Here is an 11,184-nt window from a genome sequence, read left to right on the forward strand (position 1 = left end):
GCGTTATTGTTTTGATAAATACTGTGGTGGCCAGTCTTAATTGTAAACTTGATGAGATATAGAAATCACTTTGTCCGTGAAGATGTCTCTACTAAAGGTTGACTAAGGTAGGAAGACTGGTCCTGAATATTGGCAGCAGCATTCCACAGGCTGAGGTCACAGAGAGAAAAAGTCAGAGCAAGTTGAGCACCAACATTCGTCATTGCCTGCTTTCTGTCATTGCAGCCCCAGCAGCCGCCTCACACTCCTGCTGCCCCACTCTCACTGCCGAGAAGAACTGCCTCACAGTAAGCCCTTCCCTGCTCCCGATGCTTCTCTTGGGCAACTTTCGTCACAACAATAACAAAATTAACTAATATACACATACATAGATAAGAGTTTTGGTTTGGTTTGGTAAATAGTCATTTTTTTTTTAATTGTGTGTACGTGCCTGCGTGTGTGGATGTGACTGAGGATGTCCACTGAGGCCAGAGGAGGGCATCCAATCCCCTGGATCTGGAGTCACAGACCCTGGATATGGACAGTGTATTCAGTATGAACAAGCTGGACAGACAGCTTACTTCCTAAGAAGGGCATTGCAAGACAGCGTGTACATGAAAATGCATGTATGTACTGTTTCCTTTTGGATTTTTCCACATTAACGACATCTTCAGGCTATGACCTTCACCACGTGGTGGCTGCTTGCCCTCTGCTGCAGGTAATCAGACTGAGAGACTGAATCTTGTTTCTAGTTTCTGGTCATTGGCGAGTTTGAGCATCTCTCTGTGTGTCCCTTAGGATCCTGTAATTTCTGGTTACTTGCCTGACTTTGTAACCAGTTTCCTGTCTTTTCTTTCCTTTCTTGCTGTTGTTGTCAATGTTGTTTAATTTGTTGGTTCTTTTTTGTGTCGTTTGTGTTTCCTTTCCACTGCAGTACTGGGGAGTGGTGTACACAGCTACTGTACTGTGTATGAGGCAGTTTCTCTACCTCTGTCCCTTTTTTATATTTTAAGGTGAGGGTCTCCTTAAGTTGTCCAGGCTAGCCTTGAACTCACTCTGTAGCCCAGGCAGGCTTTAAACTTTGTATCCTTTTGCTTCAGCTTCCAAGTAGCTGGGATTACAGGCTGGTGCTACAACACCCAGCTTCTGGGTTGAAAAGTTGTAAATAACTTCACATCCACCACCAATCTGTCATCTTGGCCCTTTATTTAACACCATTTCTTTGCATTTTATTTGTCCCCTAACTTACCCCCTCTCCACCACCACCATACACACAGCGGGAGAGAGAGACGGACAGAGACAGAGATCGCACCCCCATCACTGCTCATAACAAGAACAAGCCCTCTTCTCCACGACATCACATTCACCTCTCGAACGCAAATTTATCTCTGGAAATGAGAGAACACTACCTGTGCACCAGCCCTCATAAGCGCTCACTAATGGCCACGCCACCACCAGCAGACCTCCACACTATGTAGCACATTACAGTGGATGACAGGAGAATCTCATTTCCACCTTTTCCAAATTGTCATAGGAATCAATGGCCCCCTCTTGTCTCATGAGGTTCGGTACTTGTTAAGGCACTAGACAGATGGCTCAGGAGTTAGGAGCACTTGCTGCTCTTGCAGAGGACCTGAGTTCAGTTCCCTGCACCCTCATGGCAGCTCACAACCATCTGTAAACTTTGGCCCAGAAGATCTGACGCCCTCTTCTGCTCTCCACGGGCACTGTACACACATGGTACACATACATACACACAGGCAAACACACACACACACACACACACACCCATAAATAGTCCTCCTCACTCTCTAAGCCCATCCCCCACACTCTGCCATTCACTCACTGTTTTTAAAGCAGTGCTCCTGTGTGGGTTCATTTGGAAAGTTTCCCACATTGCTATGAACATAGTCCTAGGTCTCATCGCCTTTAATAAAAGTTAAAATCTCATCATTAAAGGTCTTTCAAATTCTTGGTTAGACTTTTCCCAAGGAAACGATTTCATAATTTTATTTTAGCCCTGAAAGAAGCATTCATTTCTCCTCTTATGGATTCTAGCTGGCTTGAAGGAAAATTTGATTTTTTTCCTTTTGTAAGTGATCCTCTTGGCTAATAACTTGGCTGACATTTTATTGTAGTGATTCCCCTCTTGACTCTGTGTTCCGTTGATTCTGTGTTTTGTTCCAGGTCATAATATAAGATGATTAATAACCTCCCAGTTAGTAGACATTTTCACAGCAAATTGTGAGATGTCAATTTTATCACATTTAGGGCGATTCCAGCTGTACGGCCGCCTCCTTTCATAGATTTCATGATTCTGACTGACACTTGGTTGCTTATGAATTTACTTCTAGAGTTGGTCTATCTGCCCATTGTATACTTTAGAATATACTCTTGGACTCGGAGACCTAATATTTTATTAGGAAATCCAAATTAAGTAGATTGTGATATTCTTTATCTGATCTTGAAGCCAAGTACCAGCTAGTACCACAAAATATGTGAGACATACAACTCTCTTCCTGTTTTCTGAAATATCCTGGTTCCTTAAATTTGGTGAAACTGGCCTGAAGACTATGGATGTGGGCCTTTTATCCAGGGAATAAGGCATGGTTTTAGTTTTCAGTTCCTTTCATAGCTCTACATTGTAGACATTTTCTGTTTTCCTACATTATATATATTGTATATATCCTAATATATATTATATATACTTTTTATTTTATTTTTATTATATATATACCTTCTCGTTCTTGACATTCTCGTTTTGTGTGTGTGTGTGTTTGCCAGCCCGTCTCCTCCCTGGCACTCCACTTTGTGTCACTTGTTCCTGGTCACTTTTGCAATTGATGTCCTCATTTTCATTGCTTGGCCTTTTTATCTGGTGATGAGAACACGTCCTCGTAAGCATTGGCTGTCTCTGTCCTCCCTGGCTTCTTTCTTTACTCCTCTTCACTGTTTTATATTTCCCTATATAAATGCCTCTTTAACTAGAAATTATTTACAAAGAGGTGACAACTCTCATGAACTGAACCTTAATTATTAATTATTAATTGGTGGTATTCTGATCTGGGACTCTGGGCTCTCCTCACTCTCCTTGCCTAAGGAACTGTGATAGCTTAAAAGAGGTTTGCTGTGTTGACCCTTGTTTGGCTCTTTGGGTTTTGTGTGTTTTGGGGTTTTGGTTGTCATTTGTTGTTTTGTTTTTGAGACAAGAACTGATCATGGAGCTCCCAAACTTGCCTCAGTCTCCTGTGTGCTGGGATTACCCAATCAGAGCCTGTGAAGACTTCCTGTCAGCAAGGCAAATGTCCATTCGACTCTCAGCTTTGAGGGAAGAGGTGTTTGTTTTATGTTTAGTTGTGTTCTGTTGGAATTGTTAAGATTTGTTTTATGTGTACGGGTGTTTTGCAGCCCCTACTCCCCCGCCCCATGTGTGTGTGTGTGTGTGTGTGTATGAGACTGTGTGTGTATGTGTATGGGTGTGTGTATGAGACTGTGTGTATGTGTGTATGTGTGTGTTTATGAGACTGTGTATATGTGTGTGTGTGTATGAGACTGTGTGTGTGGTGTGTGGTGTGTGGTGTGTGTGTGTGTGTGTGTGTGTGTGTGTGTGTGTGTGTACACATCACCTACAAACCTAGTACCCTCAGAGGTTCAGAAGAAGGTGTTGGTTCCCCTAGAACTGGAGTTAGAGACAGCTGGGAGGCAGGGTGTAGGTGCTGGAAACCCCAGTCCGTTGCTTTTTTTTCTGTCTGTAGGTTAGTTGATTAATTTCAGAGAGGTTGGTGTTAGTAGTTTGGTTTGGGTTTTTTTGGGGGGGAGTGGGGGGTAGAGGTTGTTTGCATAGTCCGTATCCAAATTCATATTCTTAAATTTTATCACAGTGGTATCTATAAGGATTTTCTTTTTTCTTTTTCTTTTTTTTTTTTTTTTTCAGAGCTGGGGACCGAACCCAGGGCCTTGTGCTTGCTAGGCAAGCGCTCTACCACTGAGCTAAATCCCCAACCCCATCTATAAGGATTTAAAAAAAAATTTTTATCTATATCATCAGGCATTCTATGGGCCTCTTTCAATATGAAGTCTTACATGCATTTCTATTTTCAAAAATTTAGTCATTGTATACATTTGTATTTCTTCTTTTCCTTCACCGTCTATGGACCTTGGCCTGTCTTCTTCATCCAGTCTCCATTTGTTTATCCCTTACCTCTCTTCCCTAATCCTTTTAGGAGACGTCCAAAACTCCATCTTCAGGCTCCTGGAAGTGTTCTGGGTGCCTTCTGCTGAGTCTTCTGCCTAAAGTGGTGGGTCTTCAAAACTGCTTGCTCTTTCTGCTTCCGGCGTAACCACAGGCGTTTCTTTCAAGATACAATGTTCATTCCAAATTCCTCTTTGCTTAGGGCATTTCTTCTGTTCCTTCCAGCGCTGTCTGGAAGCCATCTCCTTTCCTATGGACCCCTTGACCAGCAATCACCATAGGGGAAAGTATGCTTCTGGGGTTCCACTGCTGTGTCATTAGTGAAGGCAAGGGGCTCTTGTCGAGGGGCAGAGTCTCCAGGAGAGAAACTTGGTTGGACTCAGAACAGGGACCCCAGTCTCAAGGAATCTCCCAGCTGCACACTTTTCTTTCCTGGGCTTAGGGAAGAATCAAAATGGAAGACTGTAACAATTACCGTTAACATTGTTAACCTGACAGGATCTGAAATGGCGTAAAACAAGCCTCCCAGTGCATCCATGAGGGATTATCTAAATTAGATTAATTGAGGTAGAAAAAGGAAAAGGCTAGCTGAGCTCAGTAAAGCATTCACCATTCTCCTTCAACATTCAGAAACAATGACCAGCTGCTTCAGGCTCCTGCCTCCGGGGGATAGATAGCACCATTGTACTGTGAACCGAGATCAACTCTTTCTCTTTCTTCTGGGAATTGACTTTGTCAGGATATTTTATCACAGAAAACCAAAGTGATACAAGGACTCAGTTCTGTTCCTCTTGCCTTTATTCCACTCTAGCTCACTTCACCCTGTCTTGATGCTGACCTCCACTCAGAGCCAGGAGCGTATATCTGCAGAGCTACACTTCTATCCGGGGTGACAAGAAGAGGGTACAATCTCTGAGGGAAAAATGGAATGTCCTTTTTCTCAGCCCAGGCCCATCTCTGCACACGTTCTACATCCTTTCTAGCCACAGTTTCTACTTTTCTCCCAACTGGCTGCATTTTCCGTTGCTTTGGGAACAAGGAGCAGCTTCCCGACCTTTCGTCCATTTCTTCTGGATGTGAGATGGATGGCTTTTGTACCTGTTTCCAACGAGGTCCCTTCTGGAGCTAGAAATCATCCAGATGAGGTTGCCAAGTCCAAAAGAGCCTGGGAGGGGAGGCTGGGTAGTCCCTTCGGCCTATGGCCAGTTATCACACAATAGACTTGCTTGCTTTTCCGCTTCTCTTTCTAACCATGTTATAACCCAACACTTAGGTCCATTATCCACTGCCTTGGTGTCTCTGTACTCAATAAACAAACAAACAAGGAAACAAATTGGCAAAGGAAAGTGAGCTTTTTAGAGTTTGAACAAACTGAGGAGAGAAAGAGCCTACCTTCTCACTGCTGTGTCTGACATGTTATAGGAAGCGGAGAGACAAAGGCCAGATGAGACACACAGATTTGGCTGTTCGGTGTAGTAATCATTTGTTTTCTTGGGACAGGGTGACTAAACGTCTGGCAGCCACCTGTCTCAGGTGGAAAGGACTGTTCCAAACCTCCAAGTCACACTATCACAGCAGCCATGAAGCAGTATTTGCTCTGCATTGGCTGCCCAAGGCCTCAGACTTCCCTCACAGAAGTCTCCATTCTCCATTGCCTTCCACATAACCCCTTCTATCATTGGTGCTTTTCCCACATCAAGCTATTTGGGAGGTCTTTGGTCCCTCGTAGACAGAACTGTGGGATCCACATGGTGATTTAGTACATGGTGGTGGGCCTGAAAGTGTCCGAAGTCACTGCTGTCTGGTGGACTATCACCTTCTCAGGGCCTCTCCTGCCTCCCAACCCTTAAATAGGAGTGTTCCTCAAGTCTCCAACTCCACCCTGCCCTCTATGCCTCTTGATACTAATCTTCTCAGCGCTTCTTCACAGTGACTTTGCAACCCTGACCTTGTGCCTCTACACCTCTTCTCCAGGGCCTTACCTCAAATCTCTTATCTCCCTGGCCCTCTCTGAGATGGCCACTGTCTTGGAGTCCACTTCCACTGTGGTTGACAAGAGCCCCATGAGCAGCTACTGTAATTTCCCCAAGTGGCCTTACAGCCTCTGCTCTTAGCTTCTCCCTGCCCAGTCTCTGAAATGTAGGCAAGTGGCTATTTCTCAACAACCTATGGCACTTCTCGTGTGAGCCTACATGGCTGCTGACTTCAAAGTTAACTCATTACAGGGCAGTCCCAGCCCTAGGACTAAAGTCTGAGCCCTGATCCCTTCCCTGTACTGCCTCTGCCTCAAGAGAGGGGATGTTCCTCATCTCCCAAGAGGCCATGGACCCTGCTTCTTTCTGGTACTTCTGGCACCGCATCCTGAGACTAGGATGTCAATGCCTTGTCCTTTGCTTCTGTTTTTCTAGCAAGTCTCATAGTGCTGAGATGTGCAGAAAGATTGGGTGCGTGAATGAATGAATGAGTGAATCAATGATGCCTTGTGTGCTAGCAATCAATATTCTGCTCTGTAGCTCAAAACCTGCCTCCAGTGTACTAATAGTTACGGTTACAGCTTGGTGTCAGAGTGGAGGCTTAGATAATCGTTTTTAAATTATGTTATTTGGCAAGTTCAACAGATGGGCAGGACAAAGATATGGGAAAGGAATGGACTGGTTATTGGCTGTCTACTTAACCACTTCTCAGAAGGGGTCTTTAGGAAATGCTATGGCATCTAATCATGGAAAACTCCTGGGAGCTGTTTCTTTGTTGTTGTTGCTGTTGTTGTTGTCTTTTGTTTGTTTTTGTTTTTGTTTTCTCATTTCTTGCTGTACTAGTGAACTGAACTCGGTGCCTTGTTTGCTACCAAGTACTCTAGGAATTGAAGTTTATCCAACTATGATATCTATCACCGCTTTGATTATCAGGATTCATGTGGGTCATCTGCCAGGCTAAGAAGGTGTCCCCTTCCTCACTTACTGTTCATGCATGCCTCTTTCGAGCTGCACTTGATTAAAGAGGATGACCTTTCCTAGTAAAGGGGACCACTCTTTGGTCACAAGCACATGAAGATCTGAGTTCTCTTGCCAGAACCTCTAAAGAAGATCTCAAGGTAAATGCTTGACTACTGAGTTAAAGCTATAAACCTCTAGAATAGGTTGCAAACAGTGTTTCCTGCATTTTGTGACCTGGGATCAAGGAATAGAAAGGGTATCTATCTCTGCTGAGTACACACAACTAAATGGCCATACTCCCATATTGTGCATGCACAGGTCCCTATAGCATCCCCAGAACCATGCTCTTTCCAATCATGATTGGCCAAGTAACCATGCAGGTTGAAGAGTTGGAAGGATGCGTCAGAGGCAACACTAATGCCAGGGTCTTGGTAAGAGTCCAGAGATTCCAGCTGACGTCATAACAGGGATCCAGACATAGTTCTGGGGCCACTCAGAGGCCATGCTGCCCAGCTCTGTGTCCAGTCGGATATGCCTATGAGAACAGTGAGGGTGATGGTAAGCTCGAGGGCCTGAGATGTTTGAGGGTGTCATTTCTGAGAGGTGTCTTCCATGAGGTAGAAAGAGGTCAGATTTCTTCTCTCTACAAGGAGGGACTTTCTCACCTTGGTACAAGAAAATGTCTACAGAAGTGGGAGGAGACAGATCATGCACATTACCCCCACTGGGGCAGAAGACTTCGGGTTCCAATATTTGTCTGGGGGGAAGAAAGGTAGACTTGAAAGCAGCAAACATCACTAGGTGTGCCAATGCCAGTAAGCCTGTGGTCTGACTCAGCAGTGGGCATTGAATAAGACTAAAGATTTTTTTCATCTACTTTTCCCCAAGGTGACAAGGATTGAAGGTTCCTAAGTGTGGTTTGAATGGATCAATTTTTAAAGCTGAACTACCTCCTATGAGGCAAAAATGGCTGCCCTGGGCTGTTTAGAACCACACTTTCTTCTGTTTAGGTTTCTGCTCAGAAGAAAATCAATGACCTTCGATGGAACTTTTAGACTCGGTGGTACCATACATATAACCAAATAAACTTACAGCATTGAAACAGAATATTTCTGAAGTGGTTTCTAGGGATTTGTTTTCTTTTTTATTTTGCTCCTTTTATTTATTAGCCATCAATCAAATGGCCCTCTCCTTCCGCCTTGCTCTCTGATAGTCTGAGACTGGGGACTCATGGGCACTCTAACCCTCCCTATCAGTTGGGTCTGAGGCAACAGTAGGCAGCCTGCTCCTGTACTCCTTTATTGCCCAATAAACCCAAAGCACTGAGGCATTTGTCCTGAGGGGGCCTCAGGCATTGCCTGTCGTAATGACTGATAAAGGAGAAATCACCTGAGGCCAAACCACAGAGCTGCAGTCTGGCATTTCAGAAGCGTGGGAGAAATAGACTCTAGCGTTAGAGATGAGCTTGGGGAATGCCTGGTCTTTCCCATTTCGGATGAGGGAACTGAGGCCTGCACCGCTGAAGAGAGCATTGCCATACCCCAACGCCAGGTATGCATGTACCAGGGCCAGTGCCCCAACTCAAACTGCCTCTAACTCTCCATCTCTCCATCCCTACCACCCCCCTCAAGGGTACCTACAGCTCAGTGACATTTTCCACATAGAAACCTTCCAAATGCTCTACCATGATGGCCTTGGCCCTGGTTACATTCAACTTAGTTCCCTACTAAGTTAACTGCCCTGCTTTTCTGTAAGTCAGTCGATGAATTTGTGTGTATGTAATATCTGCACATGTTTGTGTGGTTTATGTACTGTGTGTGTGTAGTGTCTCTGTGGTATCTGTGTAGGGTACACATGCACATGTGCGTTCCCAGATGTACATAGCTGTGTACACGTGGAGGCCTAAGGAGGTCACTGTCCTTCTCCATCACTCTCTGCCTTTTAAGGGCTGTCTCCTAAGGCTCCTGGAACATGGGACCACAGGCAGCCTTTTATGTGTGTGCTAGGAGTCTGGACTCTAGGTACCATTCTTGCATACAAGTGCCCCTGTGCTTTCAGCCATCTCCCACCTCTACAGTTTGTCTTGTTTGTTTTTCTTGGGTATTTTTTAATGCTTGATTAAAAACTCTGTCTTTGAAGAGTTTCCTCACTTCACTAGCCAGAGCAATGAAGAGAAAATGGATGCCAGGGTGGGGACCCCAAGGTACATTTTGTCCCCAGGGATACACCTCTGACTCTTGTACCTGGACACTATCAGATGTGTCAAAAGTAGTTCTTAGGCCATGGTAAAGGCCCCACCAATGACAGTCAACCCCACAGCAGTCTGTTGTCCTAAGAGCTGAGCATCTGGAGAACAGGGGCCCACCTAGCTCCCAGGTAGGATGGGTAGGGTGGACAAGATGGAGAGACGGCCCTTGGCGAACCATGCATCAATATGGGAAGATTTCCACCATGTCAGAGCCTGGAGAATAGCCAGCCAGTGAGTATCTTTCTGTCCTTTGATGGTAAAGGTGTCACAGGAGGCTGCAGAGACGAAGGTCGTTGAACGCTGAGCGCTCCACTGCAGGAAATGAACTCGGATGCCTACACCAGCAGTCTGGTGAAGTGGACATGCGCCTCTCCCCGTTTTTGGTTTAGCCAAGTGTGTTCTTAAGCTAAATTTAAGACATGGAGGAGGAAGCGTGGGTGGGCTCTCTACTGGTAAGATAAGAAGGATGCCTCGCATCTTCCTGTCTTTCACACAGGGCCTCCACAATACCTCAGCCCACAGTGGAGTAACGGATGTCACATGGGCTCATTTTGTTTTGTCTTTGTTCTGGGTTTCAGGGACAGGATCTTGCTCTGTGGCCTAGGCTGGCCTCCAACTCACGGATATCTTCCTACTTCACCTCCCAAGTGCTGGGGCCCAGAGCTGAGCTAGATGCATGGACCCCCGCACCTGGCTTTGATAGGATTGGTGACCTGGTCATTTGGGCCACTGTCATTTCAGCTTGTTTATATTCATGATGTAAATGCTGTGAGCCAGGTCCAAGGGCTTTGGGCCCACACATCACTGAGTAGCTCCACCTACAGACCTTGCCTCCATCCTGGCACAGAGAAAAGCCAGGAATGTTTGGGCAAAGACTCCTGGGTCTAGTCAGACTCTGACTCTGGTCAGTCCTGGGAGAAAACAGATTTCCTCCACAGAATTCCAAAGTTGGCCAGACGCATAGAAGAAGGAAACCAAGTTTAAGCCAAGCACAGCAGCGTGTACCTGTAATCTCAACACTTGACACGGTATGACAGGAAGATTACAAGTTTGTGTCCTGGGCTACATAGTGAAAACCTGTTTCAGGATGCAAACCACAGAAAGAAAAACCTATGCATTCTGCAGGGATAGCCTGACCTGGAGCGCACGGTGAGCACCAGTAGTAGTCTTTCCCCACTTCTGATGCCTCTGCTGACCTCAGATCGAAGACCAGTCCCACCGCAACCTCACGCGGGCAGCGCCCTCATCACTCCAGGGCCATCAGGGAACTTTATCAGCTTCCTGGACTAGCCAGCCCACCCCGACCCCATATCACCATCACCATCAGCTCATGCGGTGGAGACCCCAGAATAGAAAGGCTACCCAAATTCCTCCCCACGGCGGTCAGTGGGGACAAAGGAAGACAGTAAAGAGGCTTCACTGATTTGTTCAAGAAATGTCACGTCTCTTACGGGTGACTCACCCAGGCAGGCAGGCAGGACATGCTTTGTGGAGACAGGGAGCTTTGGGCTTAGCTCTCATGGATGCTACACCTGTGTCTCCAGGAACAGAGAGCTCTTCAGGCTGTGGAGGGCCCACACGAAGGGAATAGGTGCCCACAGTGGAGCAAGAGTGCAGCGCTGTCAGTCTCTGAGCTTGCCCTCTTCTCTTTGCTCGTGTCTGCATCTTTCTCTAGCTCCCTCTGGCCTGTCAACGCATGATGGGTTAAGGGACCTCACGACGGCTGTCCAGCTTTGTGTGAGCAGAAGCACAGATAGATAGCCCTGAGGTGTGTGGACGTGTGAGAGTGTCCGGACTCTTCTTATTCTGTGTCCCTGAGAAGCATGGGAGGT

The 11,184-nt window shown here is 46.0% G+C and overlaps 1 long non-coding RNA gene across 1 annotated transcript in view; it reads left to right on the forward strand.

Moving 5' to 3' along the window:
- The window catches only part of LOC134486641 (uncharacterized), a 59,364-nt gene extending 48,576 nt beyond the window's left edge, over window positions 1-10,788 (forward strand). Inside the window, exons 1-2 of the long non-coding RNA XR_010065942.1 lie at window positions 1-8,655; window positions 10,291-10,788. The exon at window positions 1-8,655 is cut by the window's left edge and continues 48,576 nt beyond it. This is a non-coding gene — a long non-coding RNA (uncharacterized LOC134486641). The remainder of the gene's footprint in view (window positions 8,656-10,290) is intronic.
- The last annotated feature ends 396 nt before the right edge of the window (window positions 10,789-11,184 follow it).

Source organism: Rattus norvegicus, chromosome 4, assembly GCF_036323735.1.
Source record: "Rattus norvegicus strain BN/NHsdMcwi chromosome 4, GRCr8, whole genome shotgun sequence".
NCBI lineage: Eukaryota > Metazoa > Chordata > Mammalia > Rodentia > Muridae > Rattus > Rattus norvegicus.